Source organism: Ambystoma mexicanum, chromosome 8 (genome assembly GCF_040938575.1).
Source record: "Ambystoma mexicanum isolate Mex_15411 chromosome 8, UKY_AmexF1_1, whole genome shotgun sequence".
Lineage (NCBI taxonomy): Eukaryota > Metazoa > Chordata > Amphibia > Caudata > Ambystomatidae > Ambystoma > Ambystoma mexicanum.
In genome coordinates, this window is record NC_090929.1 from 63121943 (window position 1) to 63143167 (window position 21225).

General features: G+C 45.8%; 1 long non-coding RNA gene across 1 annotated transcript in view; it reads right to left on the bottom strand.

Annotated features, from left to right (window-relative positions):
* The window catches only part of LOC138473526 (uncharacterized), a 64007-nt gene extending 43577 nt beyond the window's left edge, over nt 1–20430 (bottom strand). Inside the window, exon 1 of the long non-coding RNA XR_011268765.1 lies at nt 20223–20430. This is a non-coding gene — a long non-coding RNA (uncharacterized lncRNA). The remainder of the gene's footprint in view (nt 1–20222) is intronic.
* Nucleotides 20431–21225: the final 795 nt, after the last annotated feature.

The following is a 21225-nucleotide window of genomic DNA, read 5'->3' on the forward strand; positions in this document are numbered from 1 at the left end:
GTGGTTTCTAAGCGCGGGATCGGGATTCGAACTTGTTTTGCGCTGCGTTGTAAGCATCCAAGACAAACGTGTTGCCCCTGAGCTATCCTTCCTCCCCTTAGAACCACACCCATAAGATGCCCCTTCACTCCTAATGATTTCCTTGTTTGTGTTGCAGCGGACCAGTCCCTGATTGCTACCCTCTCAAATCTGGCTATATTACAGCATTTAACTTCTAAACAAGAGAGTGCTGTGAGAAAAGAAAGGTGGTCTCACTATCTGGAGCCCGGTGTTCTCTTTCTCAGGTGGCCAGGGCATGGCCATTGCCTTTGGATCCAGATCCTGGGGGTGGACAAGTGCGGGAGGATCACTGGGGTGAGGGGTCCTCTGGGAGTGGGGTGAGACATCTGATGGCAAGACGCGGTATACCCCTCTTCACAACCCTACCCAACACTTCCTCCACCTTTATAGGTTGTTGTAAGTATTGTCCCGTTGCCCCCTCCCCAATTCCAACAGATACCCACATCAAAGAGAGGCGTAGAATAACAAACACAACAGCCTATATCTCACAACAACAAAATCGCTTCCCTTCTTCTGATGATATTTTTACCACCTCTCGAAAAAACTACAACTCCCACCCTCCCCCCACTCTAGAAATCCCATTTACCAAACCACTGGGATGAAGAAGAGGTAAGAGGGAGCTATGAAGATTACCTGTAATCCTATAAGAAGTTGCCCTCTGGTCTCGGTAATGAGGCCAGGCAAGGTCAGGCCGACCTTTACAACCATTCCCATCTGAAACCTGTTAACTCTCCCAGGAAGTATAAAAAGAGAGGAGCGAATGAGAGCTGGCGAGACCCTGGAATTCTTGGGGGAAAAAAACTGCCTAAATGCAGGGCCTGTGAGTACATGGAGGCTGCAGTGTGGAGAGGAAGTTCCACCTCCAGGAAGCCAAACCAAGGGCAGCTGGGGGTTGCCTGGCAGTGCCCATACCAAAGCTCCTCCCCTAGGCAAAAGAGGAAAGCCCAGACCTTTGAGGTGCAGGTGGTGAGACCCAGGCCTCAACAAGTTATCCCCTTTACCTCCTGTGGAGGGGAAATAAGAAAAGTGCATTCTGGGACATGAAGTCCAAAGACTTTAAAACTTTGCAAATCAAGAGGGGTCCGAGCCCGACTGAGGGAGACCAGTGTGAGAAACTTTAAAGAGAGGTCTGAGCCCAGCTGAGGGAGACCCCTGAGAGTACAGAGCGAAAGAGAAAAGTGCCTCTAACATTGCATTTGAAAGATACCAGCAGCACTCCCGGGTGAAGAACAGAGTTGGTATCGTCCTTGGCTCCCAAATCAAGGATACAAAGAAACCAACACAGCCGGTGAGTTGAAGCGAACAAGTGATGAGCGATACAGTAAATAGAGTGGTTCGGCATAGCGACAGTGCCCGGTCGAAGCTCTCTGTTGTACGAGTACTTATGTGAGCCTAAAGGATATGAACTGTGTTTTGTTTCAATGCAAGAGAAGCCTAAGGAAAGTGAATCACATTGAGTTGCAAAGTGAGAGGGCCAAGCCTGACTGAGGGAGACCTGTGCTGAACTGTGAGGGATTGAGAGGTCCGACCCGGCAGAGGGGGCCCTGTAGTGAACTTTGAGAAAGTCAAAGTGGTCCTGCAGAAGTCATCAGTAAAAGGTCCAAGCCCGACTGAAGGAGATTGGAAGTGTGATAAGTTAGGGCAAGGAAACCCCTAAAAAATGCAAATTAAGCTTGGGGAAGGTAACCCCTGAGAGTGCTGTGATTGCGAGGTCCGAGCCCGGCTGAAGGAGATCTGCATTGAATCAGGTACTTGTTGTTTGAGAGTTCCGAGCCAGGCCGAGGGAGACCTATGTGAACTGTTAGCTTTGAGAGGTCCGAGCCTGACGGAGCGAGACCTACGTAAACCTTTTGTTGAACTGTGAATTTTTTGTTGAACCGTGAAAGAACTTTTGGAACGCTGTAAAAGTGACTTTAACATGGAAGGCCATGTGGGCCTTGATCCACGTTTTGAACTGCCTTTGTTTTTTTTTTATTTTTTTTTTTTATTTTATTTTGGTTGATCAAAAATAATTTAACCTTTCAAAACAAAAACTTTTCTAGAAAATTGATTCATTAAAATACATAGTTTTCATTTTCAATCACCATGATCTGCATTCCCATCACAAATTTTCAAAATACTTGAATGCACAACAATTTCAATTGTTTACAAATAAAGGAATAATGAGGTAAAAAAATTCTAAAATATGCTCATCAATAGTTACATTCACAATGGTAGTAATTAATCAGTTCATATTTCAAAAGCCACACACCGTAGAATTCAGTTTTAGCCGAGTTTGCATTACTATAACACAATGTTTCGGCATTAAGAAATAATTATAGATTCAGCTGGGTGCAGTATTGATTTTAAAAACTGCATAGTAGCTATTCTTATTGAGATTTTAAATGTAGCAAACAATTCATGCCATAACTCATCGGCAGAACGAGATAAATAATGTGATTGAGTGAGTTTATGGATAATCATTTCTCTTTGTGTTTTTAGACCAGCACATACAATCAGTAAGTGTTTAAGAGTCTCTTCCATCTCAACAAGTTTACAAAATCGGCAATGTGCAACTTCTGCTTTAATTAGACCTCTTCTCAACAGTATTTGATTTGTTGGCCACAAATTTAACCGAAACCTTAAGATCTGATTTCTCAATATGGCTGAGGGGCATTTCAATAAATAGTCAGCCGCCTGTCGGAATTTCTTATGACCGAATAGTGCTCTATCAAAGTCTTTTAATGCTAAACATTTTTGTTGTGTACATTGCCAGTCAAATATATACAATTTCAATTTTGCCCTGTTTGGAGTCTGCAATAACAGTTCCAGTGATATATTTGCTTCACTCAAATTATCGAACACAGTAGTTCTCCAATTCCTTGGAAATGGTTGTTGAGAGCGTAACAAATAGTCTGCTAGTACTGCTAGCACACTGTTCGTAGTTTGTCCCAAAAGACATTTCCGTAAAAGATTGCATCTTTTCCAGGCTGCTTGAATATGCATCGAGAGAGTGCCCAATTCAAACCGCAGAAGAGCATTTGATGTCGAGCTCGGTAGATTAAGGTTTTTTTTCCAAAATTGAGCTTCAATTCTGTCCCAATATTCTCGTCTTTGGGGTGTCCAAGTTTCAGCCCCGTAAGTCATAATGGGAATTACCTTTTGTAGGTAAAATGTAAGAACATGAGAACAAGAGAATTTACCAAATTTAGCTAAAAGTATTTTGGCCTGCGAGATTAGAGATAATAGTTTTCTACTCAAACTACTTTGTTCTGGTTTGTTAGCACTGGAGTTGCTGAACATTACACCAAGATATTTATATTCATCAACTATCATTAGTTTTTGCTTAAACAAAACCCAATCATTGTGTTTCTGAAGTTTCAGATGATTATTTCTTAGTTCCATAACTTGGGTTTTTTCCAAATTAACTGTGAGATTATTCTTAACAACAAAGCATTCTAGCTGATTAAGAAGTAACTGAAGTCCACTCGGTGTTTGTGAAATGAGGACCAAATCATCCGCATAAAGAAGCCATGCGATGATTTGCTTGCCGAGTTTAGGTGCATCATTAATTACCTTAAAAAAATCTACGTCTAGGTCAAAGATGAACATATTAAACAGGGTTGAAGCAAGAATGCAGCCTTGCTTTAGGCCGCGTTTAGTATGAATGGTTTTAGATAACATCCCGTCTAGGTTCAATTTGACTTGCATTGTTGTATCAGAGTGTAATAGTTTTATTAATGAAATAAGTGATGTCGGGCAACCAAAATTCGACATTTTATCAAATAATAATTGTCGATCAACTGAATCGAAAGTCGACAAATGCCAAGTAGAGAGATTGTTGTTTCATTGCATATGCTGCTTTAATAGCATTGAGTGTAGTTATATTGATAGCAGTACCTAACCCCGCTACAAAGCCCGTCTGAAAAGGGTCACGTCTGTTTTCATTATGTAACCAAATATTGAGGTCCCTCAAAATAATTCTGGAGAAGATTTTCCCAGGTGCGTCTAGCAATGCTATTGGGCGATAGCTTGCTGGGCTTGTGCGATCCCCCTTTTTGTAAATAGGGACTATCACAGCTTTGCACCAAGATGGAGGAATGCTTTGTTTCACCTGGATAGAAAGAAAAACAGCGTGTAAAACTTTAGCCCATAGAGTCGGATTCTGTTTTAGAGTGTAATTCGACAGACTGTCAGGGCCCGGGGCTCTAGATGAACTTGCCTTCTTAATATAAAATAGTATGTCGTCCATATCAAACTTTAAAAAGAATGGGGAACCATCAAATCTCGGTAGCTCTTGTTTGCTGTTATTTGATGGTAAATCATACATGTTCGTGAAATATTCAACCCAGCATTCCTCTGATACACCATTAGTTTGAGATGAGAGTTGTGAACATGTTGTGCCAGAGTTAATTAATTTCCAGATCTGAGAAGTATTTTTTATCTGAGCTACTCGAGGCCACTGTTCACCATCTTTTTGATACATGCTTGCTTTATGCGCTCTTATCCAATTTTTATAGTCAGTTTTTATTCTACGTAGAGCTGAATCGCGATATTTCTGCGGTAAAAGCAGGGATTGTCTCTTCTGTTTGCGAAATAAAGATTTTCTATCTCTAATTGACTGATCAAATACATGGGTAGGAGGAGTATTATTATTCGTTTTATGCGCAATTGTGCTAGAGGAGGCAAAGAGATGCATTTTATCATAATATTCTAATGGAATAAATGCTTTCTCTGATAGGAGGTGATAATCATTAATCAAATCTTCGCCCAACGCTTCTAAGTCAGGATTCGTCCAATATAGCCTATTCAGCTGTGTGTTGATCTTCAAATTTTTTAGTTGCTGTTGACGGTCCTGCAAATTACTCTGAGTATGGACAGAGAATTCAATCGTCAGCATCATATGATCACTATCCAAGGAGGGTAAGACAAGAAACTTGGATATCTGACTGAATAGTACTCTGTCTACATAGACATAATCGATAATTGCTTTGTGTTGTCCACTTGACCAAGTGTAAGAAGGTGGAATGTCAGTTTTAGATGCACCGTTCAACATTAACAAATCCCAAGTTTCTACAAAAGAAAGCCACTGAGAGGCCCATTCCGAATTTCCTTTTTTAGACGTCATAAGGAGATGAATATTCAGATCTCCAGCCAGAATAATATGCATGATGTTAGGAGTAGCAGCAATGCTTTCCATGATGGCATTGAGATCCTTTAGAAAGATAGACGTTAGAATAGCTAGATGATTTCAATATAGATTAATGATTGCGATTTTTATGTCCTGAATTAGAATTACAGACCATTGCATGTAGGAATTCGGAGAGGGGCAATCAGCTACATTGGTTACAGTTGAAATATCAGAAATTATTGTTAGACCAGACATTGTTCTACCTTTCAGGCCTTTAATCGCAGGAACCAGATGAATATTATGATTATCCCATGATGGAGAAATCGTAAACCAAGTCTCTTGCAGAAGCACTATATCAAAATTTGTTAATATACATTTTGGGTTGTTCAATAAGTGCTTATGCCCTCTGGTGTTCCAACTCAAAATTCTAATTTTGTGTGTAAGAGGGCATAACTCATCAAATACTAGTTATGCATTTTTGCAACAACAGCAACTATTCGATTGGATTACAGAAGATGTGCTTTCCTTTGGCAGAGTTGCAGGAGTTGATCCCGCAGCTCTTATTCTTTCTGTAAATTGCAAGTCTTCAATCGGATGATTTTCACCATTAGTAGGGATTAATTTGAATCCTAATTCAAAGAGCGCCAACCTCGCAGACCATATGATGTTAAAAATGGCCCGAGATCTAATCCACAAACATGAGACAGTTAAATCATTTTCATCAGGGAATTCAATCCTATCAATGTCTCCTGAGGCAAGACTCTCCAACATTGGGATATCAGAGAATATTTCCATAATACTCCCTCTGTTCATAGTGTATTTCGGGAAGGAACCACCTCGACAACTGATAAATATCGAATATAAATGAGGAGATTTTTTATTTCCACTACCCGAAGTCATTGAGACCATTTTCTTTGTGCGTGGGATTTCTTGTATAGGGTTTGTTTTCTCAATTGCTGCTGGAAGCTGAAATGAAACATTTCTGACGTTAGCTTTCTGATCTGCAGTTAATGAGGGATCAGAATTATAATCACAGGCAGACAATTTCATGGCAGATTTAAGTGTCTTTTGTTCTATGGTTAGGGCCACTAAGCAGTCCCTAATCGAAGATAAAATATCAGTTTGCACATTTGCCTGTAATGCCGGTACTGTTGAAATGTCAGAAGGATTCTTTGTACCTATACCAACTGCACCATCTCGGAGTGGCAAGGCAAGTGAACAACCAGCAGTTTCAGAGCACTGTGTTGGACTTTTATTCAGGACAAGATTGGATTTCATCAACGGATGTGACAAAACCGGACTTGGTCGGTGTTGACACATATAATCATCCACAGCTTTCCTAAGTTCCGCACAAGTGGGTAAAGATCCTTGGCGATCAGAGTTGTTTTCTATGTCAGGCTTATTTGGTTCTATTAAGTGCTCCTCAGCAGGTAAGTCTGCACACTCATTATCACATCCTTCCACCACCTTAACCAATTTGTCTAATGGAGAGTGATTTAGATCTACCTGGGAGTCCCTCCTTTTGTCGTTGATAGATCTTTTTTTCTCCTGTGCCAAATTAGTGTATTTTTTAGTTATAGCATTAGAGGCCAATCTTAGACCACTCGCTGATTTGGAGAGAGACTTAATAAACTGTTTAGTCTGACCATTTGATGATACCTTTTTAGATTTTTGATTTTTTGTTTTCTTCACATTTATAATAGGTTCGGATTTTTGTTTCTTAAAATTTCTGTCAAAAATCATATAGGCTTCTTTATGTACTTGTGCGCTTTCACCAATGGGAAGTATCTTAGCAGAAGATGGTATGCATGATTCATCAATAGATGTTACTATAGGAAGTACTTTAGGAGAGAGCGTCAAAGGTAATTCTTCGATGGATTTCGTAAGCCACAAGGGCACAGCAGCCGGAACCCTCGGTGGGATCTCTCGAATGATGCCTTCTACAAAAGGGACAGCAGTTTTTAAAGTTGGTGCAAGTTTATCAGTTAAGCATTGACTGTTTTGAGAACCATATTGATCTGTGACCCTTTTGAGTGAAGATATAAGCTCAGGTATTTGATTAAATGCTAACAAAGCAGCTTTTTCCTCAAACATCTGCCTCTGAGCCAAGGAGTCAGCAATCGATTTTTGCCAAATTGCATTGTTTTTAAAATTGTCCAGAATCGAGTTTACTTTGGTATCAAGAACTTCAAATAGTTTTGCAAGAGATGTTATGGCAATATTCATCATTTCTAACGTTATTATTGGAGATTTTTTCAAGAGCGACTCTCTGGTCATAGCAGAGTTAGCGCGATCCGGCCTTCTTGGGGTCGGAGGTATAAATGAAATAGAAGTTTCAATTTCAGAAGTACTTTGATTCTGGAATAAGGCAGGAGATTTGGAAAGATCAAGACTATCATCCTTGGCCGAGAAGCATGAGTGCGACGAATAAAGATCAATTACAGCATCATCCACTTCATTGATGATACTTTTTGATTTATCCAATATGTTTGGGGCATTGCCTGTGGGGCATTTTGCAATATCATGGTGTCTGATAGGGAAATATTGCATGGTTGCTCACAACCTTTATTACTGACATTAGAGTCTAATGCTGTGGGGGAGCTCTTTAAAGGTTGTTTATTAGCTAAGCATTCTTGATTAACAAGTAAAGGTTGAGCCTCTACGTTTGAGACGCTTAAATTGGCTAATTCAGGCATTTTCGCCATCAAACGACTCACATGCAATGCTCTGAATCCAAAGTCTCGGATATCACCAGTCGGAGTATTGGAGCGGGTACATTTCTTCCCAGCTTGTTTATCCGACTGAGGTCCTTTTGTAGTAGGGCGAGCTGATTTCGGAGTTAGGAGAGGGCTAACTTTATGCGACGAGTCACATAACGCACGTAGTCATGATGGACATGGCATCTCCGTGCGTAAATTATAGATCTTTCCCCTTTTATCAGTCATGATCAAAAATATATGAGTAATAAATTAAAATGTACACGTTTGTGCTATTGTTTGTGTGCTGTTCACTAATTCAAGCACAACTTAATAATTAGAAGGAAACCAGAGATATTTAACACATTAAAACACTTAAAATAGAAAATAAATAAAGGCGTGCAAAGAATAACAGAGCATAAGAAATTCTGCATTTAAAAAAAAAAAGAAAGAGAGAATAATTTGTAATAACCCTCCCCATGCGCCCCAACGAAGCGGCAAAGCGGGACTTTCAGGGGCTTCCAAGGGTGCACGCGCGCGGTGCGCGCGCGAGCAGAGTTAAATAGGCACGCCCACTAAAGTTGGTTGCAATGCCTAAACAAAAGGAAACAAAGATGTAAGTATCTTTTTACATCAGTATCAACAGTCTCTATGCTTCTCAGAGTCTTTTGTTCACCTTATGGAGGCTGTAGTTAGGAAAAGACGAGAATATCCAATAAGTCAAACAGGATCCAAAGAGCGTACCGCGGCAAAGCGGGACTTTCAGGGGCTTCCACGGGTGCGCGTGCGCGGTGCGCGCGCGAGCAGAGTTAAATAGGCACGCCCACTAAAGTTGGTTGCAATGCCTTATGGAGGCTGTAGTTAGGAAAAGACGAGAATATCCAATAAGTCCAACAGGATCCAAAGAGCGTACCGCGGCAAAGCGGGACTTTCAGGGGCTTCCACGGGTGCGCGCCTTTGTTTTGAGAACCTGAGCCAGAGAGTGTCATCCTGTCTACGGGGTGCGCCTTACTCCATGCTGTCCAACGTGGGGAGGAGAGCTGACTCGGCCATCTTGATCTTTTATGTTATAACACTGATTTTCCTTTGCATAGGTCTTTTTCCATGCACCCATTTATTGTAATAGCGTATGAGCAGGTCATAGGTTTATTTAGTATAGGCCACTTCATTTGGACAGCCATGACTAGGGCTGTGTTATTTATTATTTGATGGTACAGCGTGCTCCCATCTTTAGATATAGGGCCAGCTAGGAGTTTTTTCCAACCTTTGTTTTTCAATAAACACCCTTGAACCTTGCGTCGCTTGTGTCTGTCTTCACTTGTGATACCATGCCTCCCTTACAGTGCACTGGCCTTGCATAGATTGAAAGTTATAGTCTATGGCTCAGTCCTGATGCCCACTTGGTAGTGCCAATATCGCTTTTTCTATACCTCCACCAAATGATGCATTCTGCAGCCACGCTGGTAAGACTGGTGTGATTTCTCTTATTAATAGAGATTGATATCCATCTTATTTTCCTACCGTAGCTCATCATTAGTGGAGTACGTGTCCCATCTGTTTAACTCATAATGTAGGTCCGGTAGTAAAAACTTTTCCCTCTGCATACCCGGCCTCGAATACCCTTTCCTAATTGCAATCTGATTTTATTCGGCTCCCAAATTGTTTGTCGCATTCATATTTTTTAGTTCTTTAAGATGATTTTTCCGGGTGGGTTGAAACATAGCAAAACTAATCTTATTACTGCGACCAAAGGTTTTTTGTAAAATATGCTTTTTATTAACATTTTCAAGTAAGGGCCAACAACATACTACCTTGAGCCATCATGGTCGAAATTACGCTAAACCTCCTCCTTGGAAAGTGTTCCAAAAGTCTTCCCCTTCACTGGGTCTCTCCTTCCCTCTGTTGCTTACTCCTCTTTTCCAGGGCCAGTGATTCTCCCCTTCTGTTACACATCCCCTCTTCCAGGGATCACAGTCACTCTCTCTTCACTGGAGCGCCCCTCTTCTGGTTTCACGGGGCACTCTCTCCCTCAGTGGAGCACAACCGTCTTCTGGGGTTTAAAGGGGTTCTCCTCTACAGTTAACATAGGACCTCCTCCGAGAATCAAAATCGCTCTCTCTCTTACTACCTTCTACATCACACTCTACCTGGGGTCTCTGATGCATCTCTTTTTTCTGATCTCAAGGGGCTCCCCCCCCCCCCTCGCTGGAGCACACCCTCCTTCTGGGCTTAAGGTGGATCCCCTCTTCCTCCCTTGAGCACACGTCTCTTCTAGGCTCACAGCCCCCCCCCCATTGACGTACGCTCTTCTTCAGGGTTTTCCAGGCTCTCTACTTCTCCACTGGAGCACACCCCTCTTCAGGGCTCAATTTGGTCTCTTCCCCTCACTGAGGCATATCCTTCTTGGGCTCCAGGGGCTCACCCCAACCTCACTGGAGCACACCCCTCTTATGACGTTTCAGAGGTTTACCTCTTCACTGGAGCAGCACATCCCTTTTCTGGGCTCACGGGGTTCCCTTTCTCTGCTGCTTGCCAGCTCCCTCAAAAATCTCCTCTCCTCCGTGACCAGCGCAGAGACACTGTCAGTGATCCTTAGTCTCAGTTTTAAAGTCATCACTGCCCTTCCAGTGGCTGACAAAACTTCCAAATTGGATAATTGGTTTATTATCCCAAGCCAGGGGAAGGGAGTCTTTAAAAGGCTTCCTGCCATTTTGGATATATGTCTGTCTTTAATGCAGTAGCTGGGATTGGTTTGCAGCTCTGCCCCTCCCTTGTCTCATGGCTGTCCCCTTGCAAGGAAAAGCATTGTGGGTCTTTGAAATGCCATCGCCATCGATAGGAAAACCTCTAGTAAAGGTCCTACCTTTGAAATATCGTTTGGTAATGGAAGCATGTCAACACTTAAATGCTGTAGCGGTGTCCAGTCATTTGGTCGACTGCAATTTGGTCGACGTCATTTGGTCGAAAACCAAATGGTCGAATCTTTTTTTTTTTATTCATATATGTGTTTTGTGGGTTTTCGTGTAGAAAAAAAAAAAAGAAAAAAAAGGGGGTTGGGGGGCGACCCCCCAAAAAAAAAAAAAAAAAGGGGTAAAAATAAAAAAAATAAAAATTCGACCATTTGGTTTTCGACCAAATTGATTCGACCAGTTGTCCAGTCGACCAATTGTTTTCGACCAAATGACTGGCAACCGCTGTAGCTGCATTGCAGAGGGATAGGCCGTCTCCTTCACAAGCACTGCTGCTGGGAGCAGCGCATGGGGGTTGGAATGAGATCTGTTTGCCACTTCAAGGATCCACACACTTATTTCTAAGGGGTCCCACTAAATGTTAGTGTTTCCCCATGGAATATCTTCTTCTGAATCATCTGGGTTTTGGAGCTCTAAACATGATGCACTTTGGGAGATGCAGTCCTGAATCTTCTATTTCTTTGGGACGTGGTCACTGGTTACTAGTCAGTTGTTCTCTCAGTTCAGAAATAGTTCAGAGGATTGGAAACATTAGGCCTGGGGGACAAGTACCATTTTCTGGGACATGATGTAGTAGCCCAAGCCCACAACGCAGTGCCCCCCAAATTCTCAAACAACTTAATACCAAGGTCTCCCCCTCCTGTGTTGTTGTTGACATTGCTTTCCTTTTATGCAACATATCTTTCAATTATGTTTGTGTTTTCTTAGAATCCCAGGCCCCAGGGAACCGCTCCCACGTACCAAACCTAGCAAAATGAGTTGGCCAGGATAATATAATTTGGTGAAATGGGAAACCTGGGATTTGAGCTCAGATTTCTCATGTCCCAGTTTGCAACTTGACCGCAAGCTACATCTCCATTAGTAGAGCCGAGTCAGGGAGTCTGCCTTCAATCTAAGAGCCAAGCGTGCGCTGGCACAACAAAAGTTCCATACCTGGCTTCTTGCCTCCCCACTGCACAACACAGAAGCCAAACCTGGCACCCTGTTTACCGGCCCCCCACAACACAAGAACTTTACTTGGCATCTTGCCTCCCGACCTGTGTGCTTCATATAAATGGTTAATATTTACGTGTGAAATAACACGATAGATTAAAAACGCATATGGGCGAGACTTTCCATATAGACTGTTAGGAAAACAAGGAACAGTGATGAAAAGTGATTTTCCCAGGATTACATAATGTGTCAATTGTGGTAGGCGGGGATTTAAGCCCTGGCTTCCTTGTTCCACAGTTGTAAACTTAGACTGCAGAGGAGACTTCATCTTCTCTGGTTCCGTCTTCAACAATAGAACCAACAAAACACTTTCTGCAAAGTTGTTATTGAAGGGCTGGAATAGTACACTGTTCAATAAATCTGGTTTTCAATGCACCAAGTCACATAACAAAGCAACATGAAAAAATGTAAGAGAAATCTCAATTGAAACATATGTTCATGAAGCAAGTATGCCTCTTTGTCAGAAAAAAATGAAAAGGGCTGAGCCTGGCGCACAATCTGGTACATTGGCATTCAGGTTAGGCACAGACCTTAGGCCTACCTTTACAGATTTGTACATATGTGTCATTTACCCTCTATTCCTTGCCCATCAACCTCTGGTGTCCTTTCTTTGCACGACATCCTTGATACCCCTTCAGCGTCTTCCATAAAATTAATTTTCAGGCTTCCTTTCTCCTTTTGCACCATCCCTTGATCTTTAACTCCATCCCCTTACCTCGCACCCCCTTTACTTGCCCTCATTGCTCAGTCACCAATCCATTGTCACACCCCCCACCCCTTCCATTTCCATTGCCCTGGCTCACATGTAGACAATAGACCACCCTGATTTGCTAATTGGCTTCTGCCAGACATGACAAGAAGCTGTGGTTGCTGGAAAATGTGGCTATGGGGTCTGCCCTTAGACAGTGCAGAGCAAAAAAGGCAGAGGGGGGCTTGGCTTTTATTGTGCTCCCAAGATGCACTTTCTTGAAAGTCGGCTGCATATCTGAATTCATGGAACTAAAGGGAACGGTGAGGAGAGTCCATCTGGGATCGGGAAATGGAGAAGGAGCAAGATGGACCCATCATATTAATTTGTGTTTTCAAGGAAGGGGGTGGGTGCTTTTGTGTGTTTTTATTTTTGGTTTGTGTGACTGTAGTGATGTGGTTGAGTGACTCTGCAATTGGGTAAAGATATGTGGTAGAATGCATCTGTGTTCATGTGTCTATGTATGTATATATGTGTGAACATTTTGTTGATTTGTATATGTGTCTTTTGTTGGTCAGAAAAGAATATTCTGGACGAGACAAAAAATGTAAAATTTAGGAGGGGTCTTTCAGAGTTGAGTGGTAATGGTCAAAATCAGCCGTATTCGGCAAATACCGCTGATTTTACTGTTGGCCCAATTCAGGGTTTGATCAAATGCCACCAGCAATATTCCATGGGAATACCGACTGCAGTATTTTAAGCAGACCTTCTGCTAAAAAGCCAAACCGGACCCAATTTTGGGAAACATGTTTTCTGTGTACAGATGGGAAGTGCAGGCACTTTCTTTCAATACGATGAAAAATGTTTAAAAAGGCCCATTGTGAGGGGTGAAAAGGTGGGCATCTCTGATGCCCACCTTACCCACGTGTTGCATAACAAGGTCGGAATGGACCCTTGTGTGCATAACATTTACAGTACTGGTATAAACCACTAATGTACATACTCCATTAAAATTGTTTTTTTTGCAACGTCACTTTGAAGGTCGAAATGGCTGCCATTTTTTATTTTTTAAAATGCCTTTTAATGCTGCCACCTGCTGGGGTAGTATTTCTAAAGTACCTCCAGAGGTATTCCAAAAATATCTCAGCTAGTGGTAAACTCTGAATTGGACAGATTTTCCCAAATACCACTGTGCAGGTGGTCAATTCCTCCTGGGGCATTCATGGAAAAAAAATCCCCCCCCAACTATCAATGATCCCCTTACTGTGAATGTTGCATCTTTCTGTGCGTGTTTTTGTAACTGTGCCGAATAGTAAATGCACAAGGAATGCAACAGCACTTTCTTTAAGCCCCATATAGTAATGTCCAGAGGTGCCCACCTTTTCACCCCTCACAATGGGCCTTTTTACACATTTTTCATCGTATTGAAAGAAAGTGCCTGCATTTCCCATCTGTCCATCACTGCTGTACCGGGTGCTGTCAGAATCTTTTTGTAATGAGCTCACAAGGGATCATGGAAATCAGCAGAGGAAAGGGGGAGCCTTCTTGCAGAGTAAAACTGGGGACAAGCCCTTAAGATATGCCCCTTTCTTCCTTGGCAAGTTGGAGTCGTGAGAAGCTGCTGATGACTGCAAACGACCAATGGTGTGTAGCCCACAGTGGGGGCAACAGTACTACGGGCAATGTGTGGGAACCCCCCACCCCCTACACCCCAGGCACATCTGCAACACAGCTGAAATCAAGACAAGTAAGCAGAAGCCGGGGAGGCCTGCGAGCATCCCGCTCCTTCAAGACGTCTAGACTCTGAAGGGTGCCACCTTTTTTCAATTCTTTTTCAACATTTTGAAGCTGTGGCCCAGGCAGTCCATCCAGCTTGGAGGGGAATTGCCACCTTGCCCCCCATTCCCAGTCCACCCCTGAGATCAGCGATGGTCCGCCTAACATCTAAGCACTGATTTTGAGAAACTCTCTGGTAGGGTGTTTGGTTAGAATCCTGTGTGGTTACTCCCTTAGACCCTCCCTCTTAAACATGAATTGCTCTCCTTGCATCAGGTAACACTAAATAGTTGCGTAAATAGTCGTGTTCAGGTGTGCGTCCGGGTCCTGCCAGTCTTACTATCAGGTGGGACAGGATAAAAGGTCCACCCAGAGTGACTTTGTCACACTGTCTTTCTGTAAAGAGATCACTCAGGGCCATTTTGCGCATGGCATAGTTTGGCCCGTGTGCTGGCTTCTGCCAAGGATCCTCCACAGTAGGCGGCCCACTCCCAGAACGGGTGCAAGCCCCCCTTAAGCAGATTCTGGTTCAGGAGCCATAGCGTGGGCATCCCAGTGCCTTGTCCTCCCCCTCCTCCATGCCCTGGCCCCTCACTCCCCCCCCCCTCTCCACCCCTCATGCAACCCAGCATATGTCATACATCACATGCTGGATAAAACAACTCAGACACTTTGTAAAGTTGGAAGATTAAAATGCCTCAGCAGCTTTATTTTAAGTCTTGGAGTTATTTTACAGGCGATCTGTAATTCACCACCACAGGTATACTACTCTGTGTGGTGTGCGGCTACCTAGGTATCCCTTGCCCTCCCCCCCCTCTCCCTTACCGTCCTCGTCCAGTGGACGCCTCAGGTTGAGCCCGGCCCTTGCTAATCACCTCTCTCTACCCCCGGCCGTTTGTAGATTTCCCATGCCCGAGTTTTTTCATATGCCCCACCTTTTGCTCTAGGACTTTGTTGGGAATGCCCTGCCCCCCCCCTCCTACCCTGACACTTACCCTGTGTCCTGGGTCTGGGTCTAGGTAAAACCGGCAGCCACGCGGTGCCTCGCTAGTGTTCAGGTTCCTATACCGGCACCACCACAAGTGCCCCAACATTACACATATCCCACATCCGTTGTTAAGGCCGACACCGCCCTCCGGTGCCGTCCCACACCTTTCTGCCTGCCTATATGGTCATCGCTTTGCGATGCCCATCTATTTTGAGTCGTTCCTACTCTACTCTGTCCCCCCCTTCGTCCCCCAATTGCCGCTTGTACTGGAAGCCCAATCCTATCTATGCTGCCCCCCATGTCTCCCTTCCGTCTTGCCGAGCCCCTAAGAACTTCCCAGTCCCTCTCCCCCAAGACCTTCCTGTGAAGCCTGACCCAGTGCCCCCCTGCCAGCGTAATATCTCTTCCGGGTACCCTATCCCTTCTCATTTCTTCCTTTCCCAAGCTTGCTCCTCGACTCACCAGGTCCCCAGTTTTTTGGGTCCCGCCAAACCCCCCCCCTCCCTGTCGTTTCTGCCCCTCCATATCCTAGCTCCATTTCCCCCCCAGAGGCAGACTTCCCAGCCCTGTTCTTCCGTACCCCGTCTCCTGTCCCCCCGGCTTTGGGTCCTTGACCCCCCCTTTCCTTGGGACTGGCTTCCTCCCCCCTGTTCCCTCTATTCACCTTGCCGCCCTGTCTTGGATCCCCCACCTCCCTCCCCCTCATGCCCCCCTCCTTCCGTGAAGACTTCCCCTTGCTGTTATATTGTTACCTGACCCCCCCGTAGTCTCCTCCTGTTCCCCCCCGACCGACTTCCCTTGATGGCCTTGTTTGTGAGTTTGTTATTCGCCCCACCCCCCTGCAATTTTGGGATTGGAATTGGCTCCCAAGTCCCCTACGTCCCTCCCCTTTTTTACTCTTGGGGCGCCGTAAGATCTAAGCTGTTGACTGAGCATTCCCCTATGGGCCTGCCAGTACTTTGCTACAGGGATCGACCTGTGACTCCTCCAAGACTCTCTGCTGGTTGCCGGCGGCAGAGAGTTCCCCCCAGCCTGAACAGGTCGCTCCATAGCCGACCCTTCCACTTGCTCCCCTCGCTCAGTCGCTCCTTGGTTGGTGTATGGCCTCCTTGTCCCCCCCATCCACGTCCTTCCAAGGCTTTGCCCCTTCCATGTCCTACCAGGAAGTCCGCACTTCCTACCGCATTCTTCCCCATGCATTCCAACTGCTTCCTTGCACCGCCCTTAGACCCTCCTTATTTTCGCCAGCCGAAGCACCCTCCCCTGCCAGCATGCGCACCCCACCCCAGGCAGCAGCGAAGTAAAAGCACTGGGGGTGGGGGGGGGTGCCCTTACGAGTTGGGCTGGGGATACTCCATTTTGTTGCCACTGCCGGGTTGAGGACCTAGGTCAAGTTGGTTCGTAAATGTGAGGGGGTAGGCAACTCCCTAATTTCGTTCATGCAGGGAAAGGTTTAAAGAGCCCTTGTTTTTATTATATAATGCTTGATTTTGAAACTTCATTTTTGGGCAACCCTAACATAAATACGCGATGCCCTTGCATATAGTTTGTTTGCACATTGATTAGCTTCCTTACCATGTGGATTTATAGTGGATTGGAAATTAGTTCCAGTGAAGTCTCTACTGCCCCCTTCAGGCGATGCCTCTCCATTAATCCGCACTTTGCCCCTGCGGCACGTTACTTTGTGATACTTACTTGTTGGTTTATTTGAACTGTCTTGCCCAACAGATCATGCTTGGATGTGTTATTGGTGCTCTACCCTTGCCCCCCCCCCCAATTCGCGGTGTCCAGTTCTGTATCCCTTAATATTGTGCCCCCCTTACTCCCTGTTTCACCGGACCGAGCACCCCAATCCCCAGCCACTCTCTGCACGGGGTGAGGGGGCTCGAAGCGAATGTGTGGTGCTCCGTGTGGTCTTGCTCCCAACACTGGTCAAAACTATTAGCCGCATAGTGAAGTAACTCGTCATCAGTGCCATGGAAGTGGTTTAAAGTTGAATTCATATATAACGAAATTGCGCTGTTTTAAAATATTATTTTGTACATTTCCTTTGGTTGGAGGTCAACTTAATTCAGTCTTAACACTTACCCACAAGGCATTGCAAGCTCTTTGTCCCCCCACCTCTTACCCTCGTCTTCCCCCTTGACATAACATTTTCCTACCCTACAACGCCACGTGCCCCCTGAATGAGCTCCATGACAAGTAATTCACCACAAGCCCTGCGCCGCGCCGAGTTTGAATATTCTGGTCCCCAAGCCAACAAGGTGCCAGAAACCAGCGCCGAAAACTACCTACCCTCTTCCACCGCACGGTCAAATTTGCCCAACGAACCATGCTGGGTACGGGGTTGCTACTTACAATGCACCCCGCGTTTCCCTTTCCCACCAAACCCCCCTTTCCTACGGCAACCAGTTGAAACGGCCCTATGCCGTTTTTTTCCCGTTTTTTTTTACTGAGCGCTCTGGACCCTTCCCAAGCCTGTTGGGCTTCGAAGACTAGAATGAACACGTTTTTCCAACCTTGTGCCCGGGGGCTATGCAGCACCTGAGGGCTCGTTCTTCAAATTGAAACCCGGCTGTAACATAATTAACCCCTAATGACACATGCAAAGCGTTTGTCAAACACGAAGCCCATCTTCACGCACAATATATAAAGGCGATTGGGCAATTATTATCCTGGTCTCACACTCATCCAGGCACCTCCTACCCCTACCCCCCCCACACAGCCCTCCTCACACGCAAGAATGCTCCATGCTTTGCCCTCTTATCGAATTGCATTCTGGTATTTGTAGTCCCTTTGATTCACTACCTTGTAAGGGCCCCGGCCGGCATGGCCGGTTCTGGGGTACCCGTGTGCGTCATCCACACTGTGCTTAAATCCACCCCTCCCATATCGAACATCTTTGGGGAACACTCACATACTGAATTGCGTCATGGTGCTGTCCTGCAAGGCCACGTGAAGGGATGGACTCTCGATTCACTATGGTTTGATTGCTGTCGATTGTTTTGCATGATAAACCCCTTCCCCACTCCTTAATTTGAATTCTTGTACTCCCTCTGGCCGCTAAACCGGGCCTTGATGCTGCCTTGAGGACCCCCTTCTGTCCTTGCATGCAACTACCAGCGCCTCCCTCAGCCTATGAATCCGAAGCCACAAGATCCTTGTAGCCACTCCAACAAGGTCCCCCCCCCATGTTTTGCAATCCCCTCTCCCCCCCACATTTCAACCCCAAATGCGATAACGCCCGCCCCTCTATTCTCCATTCCTTCTTTGGGCCCTCTGCTAGCGCCGCATCAACGTCTTGTACCCGCCACTTGACCTATACCTCTACTCAAATTGGTAATTCTTGGTATCCTGACTTTCCTAAATTAAAGAATGGCGCATCCTAATCTTTAATACAACTATTGTGCGCCCATAATATCATACTTTACGATTGCGCAAATCTTTTGCCTGTCATTTGCTTACTAACACGTTGCGTGGCGGCCATTGAAATCAGACAACATGCTTAACTACAAATGCTGCATTTATTCGAACCTACGAAAACGTGGCGCGGCAGCCTAAAACCGTGAAAACATGCCGCCCCTACTCGACTTTAGTACCCGTGGCGCGGCGGCCATTGGTTTGGGCAACATACTGTCCTTGCTGTCGACAATTCATGTGGCGCGGCGGTCATTTAAATAGAATCGCATGCTGCCTTCTGTCTCCCGCACAGAAACATGCTGCCTTTATTTTTGCGTCCCCCTGGCAACTGCCTGGTTTTGCTTAGACCGCCCGTGGCGCGGCGACCATTGCATGGAAACCATATGCTGCATTCCTCCTACGCTAACCTACTGCCATAAAATTGGAAACAACCTGCTGCCTTTCTCCAACACAGAAACATAATGCCTTTTCTTAGCCATACGTGGCACGGCGCCCTCGCGAAAGAAACAACATGCTAGATCCCCCCAGTAACTTCCCTCCAACACACAATTGAAACACGTGGCGCGGCGGCCAGCCATCGCCATTGAAAAGAACGTGTTGCACTACCTCCGCACGAACATACTCGCTTTGCTTTAAACGCATGGCACGGCGGCCATAGAAATTGGAAACAACCTGTTGCATTCCTCCACCACCGGAACACCATGCTTTAGCTTAGTAGTACGTGGCACGGCGGCCCTCGCAATAACAACAACATATCACATACCTCCAACGCATAGTTAAAGTTACCGCCTACAAGGGGGCCCGCCCGTACGCACGGACTATGAAACATGTTCCTGACGGGGGGGGGTGGCCGAGTATAGCCTAGGCCGTGTGAGTCTGACGCATGTAACATATTGTTGCCACAACTTTGTTAACCCCGGTGAGCGACCATGGAACAAGACTGCCTAAACAATAGCTCCCCACTATCCTGGTCTGCCCATAGCCCCGTGTATGTCCAGTCCTCTGATTTTTCACTTTCACTTATGCTTATACAATAGCAAGCAGCAAAGCAGCCGCCTTCACCGCTGAATGTCCTGCCCTGCCGATACCGCCCTCCATGTACAATGACTGACTTTGATCCTCCGGCCATCCGATACGCCCGATGCGACTGCGGTACCCGTACCCTCCACAACACGTTAATGCTCACCCACACACGTGTCTATCTTGGTATTACCAATGCCGCCCTCTGTTCTACCCGGTACCCTTCTATTTGATCCACCCACAGCCTTTTTGCAATCCGACCCACTGTACTACAAATTCCATAATCCCTTTAACATACTGGCCCCTCTGGTCACTGGGTTAAACTGTCCCCTTGTCCCCGCCTTTACACCGTGATGCCCCCACCGATACCCCTCCCTCTCCTTGCTTCGCAGCCGCCTTGCTACCTTGCACATTAGCCAGCTCTCCCCGCCACCCACGACACGCTGCAGTCCGTCCTAACGGCCAACAGGGCTAACACGAAGCTAAAATTCCTATGCGTTACCTTATCACCCCCGACCGGAACCGACAACAGCTGCCAATGGAACTCTTGGAGCAACCTTCCTTGAACCGACTGGTCACCTTCCTCTGGATCGCGAACACGTCTACCTCCTCGAAGACCGGAACCAGGCACGAAACAAAACCACGCTCCGGTGAGGCAGGAAACCGAGGGAGAATGTGTTGCTGTCTAGAAAAGGCCGTGCCTTTATGGGGCCTGCTTCTCCCTCGGTTCCCTGCCCAACCCCTCACGTTTCGCGCGCTCCCGTCCGCTTCCGGGGATGGGCTAACGTGTTTCTCCCCCCATCCCCGCCCCCTGACCTGTTTGAGTCGTGGGGGAGGAGGTCGGCTGGGCAACCCCCACTAAGGGGCGGCGCCTGCCATGCCACCTTCGCTGGCGCGTTCGCCAGCCAGAACCTCTTTTTCGCTCCACCTCCAGTGTTAGAAGTATACCCCAAAAAAGTAGTGTAACTGTGACCCGGCGGGGAGCACCGTGCAACACATTTTTCAAGGGTTGCAGCCATGCTGACTGCCAGAAAAGTGAGTTGAAAGAGCGTTCAGTATCGCTGTAACTGCCCTGGGGGCAGTACAGTGGAGAGGCGTGCTTTAACTGCACATAGAACAGTTCCGGAATGTGGAACTGGTAACAGTAACAAAATAAACCGTTCCCGCTCACTTCGACCACAGCTCCACTCTCTGCGACCACTGCTGCGTTCTCAGCCCCTCACCCACACGGCGTTTAATTCGCGGAGCAGCAGAACACGTCCAAAGGGTTTATGATAACACGACACATCGGGATTATAAAAGCCGGCATATGGAGGTATTTCGCCGCTCCATGAATGTGCTTTGTGGAGGCAGCGTCGGGATTATTTTTAGTACTCCCCCACCCATTTGTAATTCCTAAAATGACTATAAAATGAATTTAGTGATAAAACGTGTAAATCCGCTTTTCGCAAAGGAGCTTCCCAAGGGCATGGCTGCGGGCATGGATGCCCGTCTGTGCAGAAAGG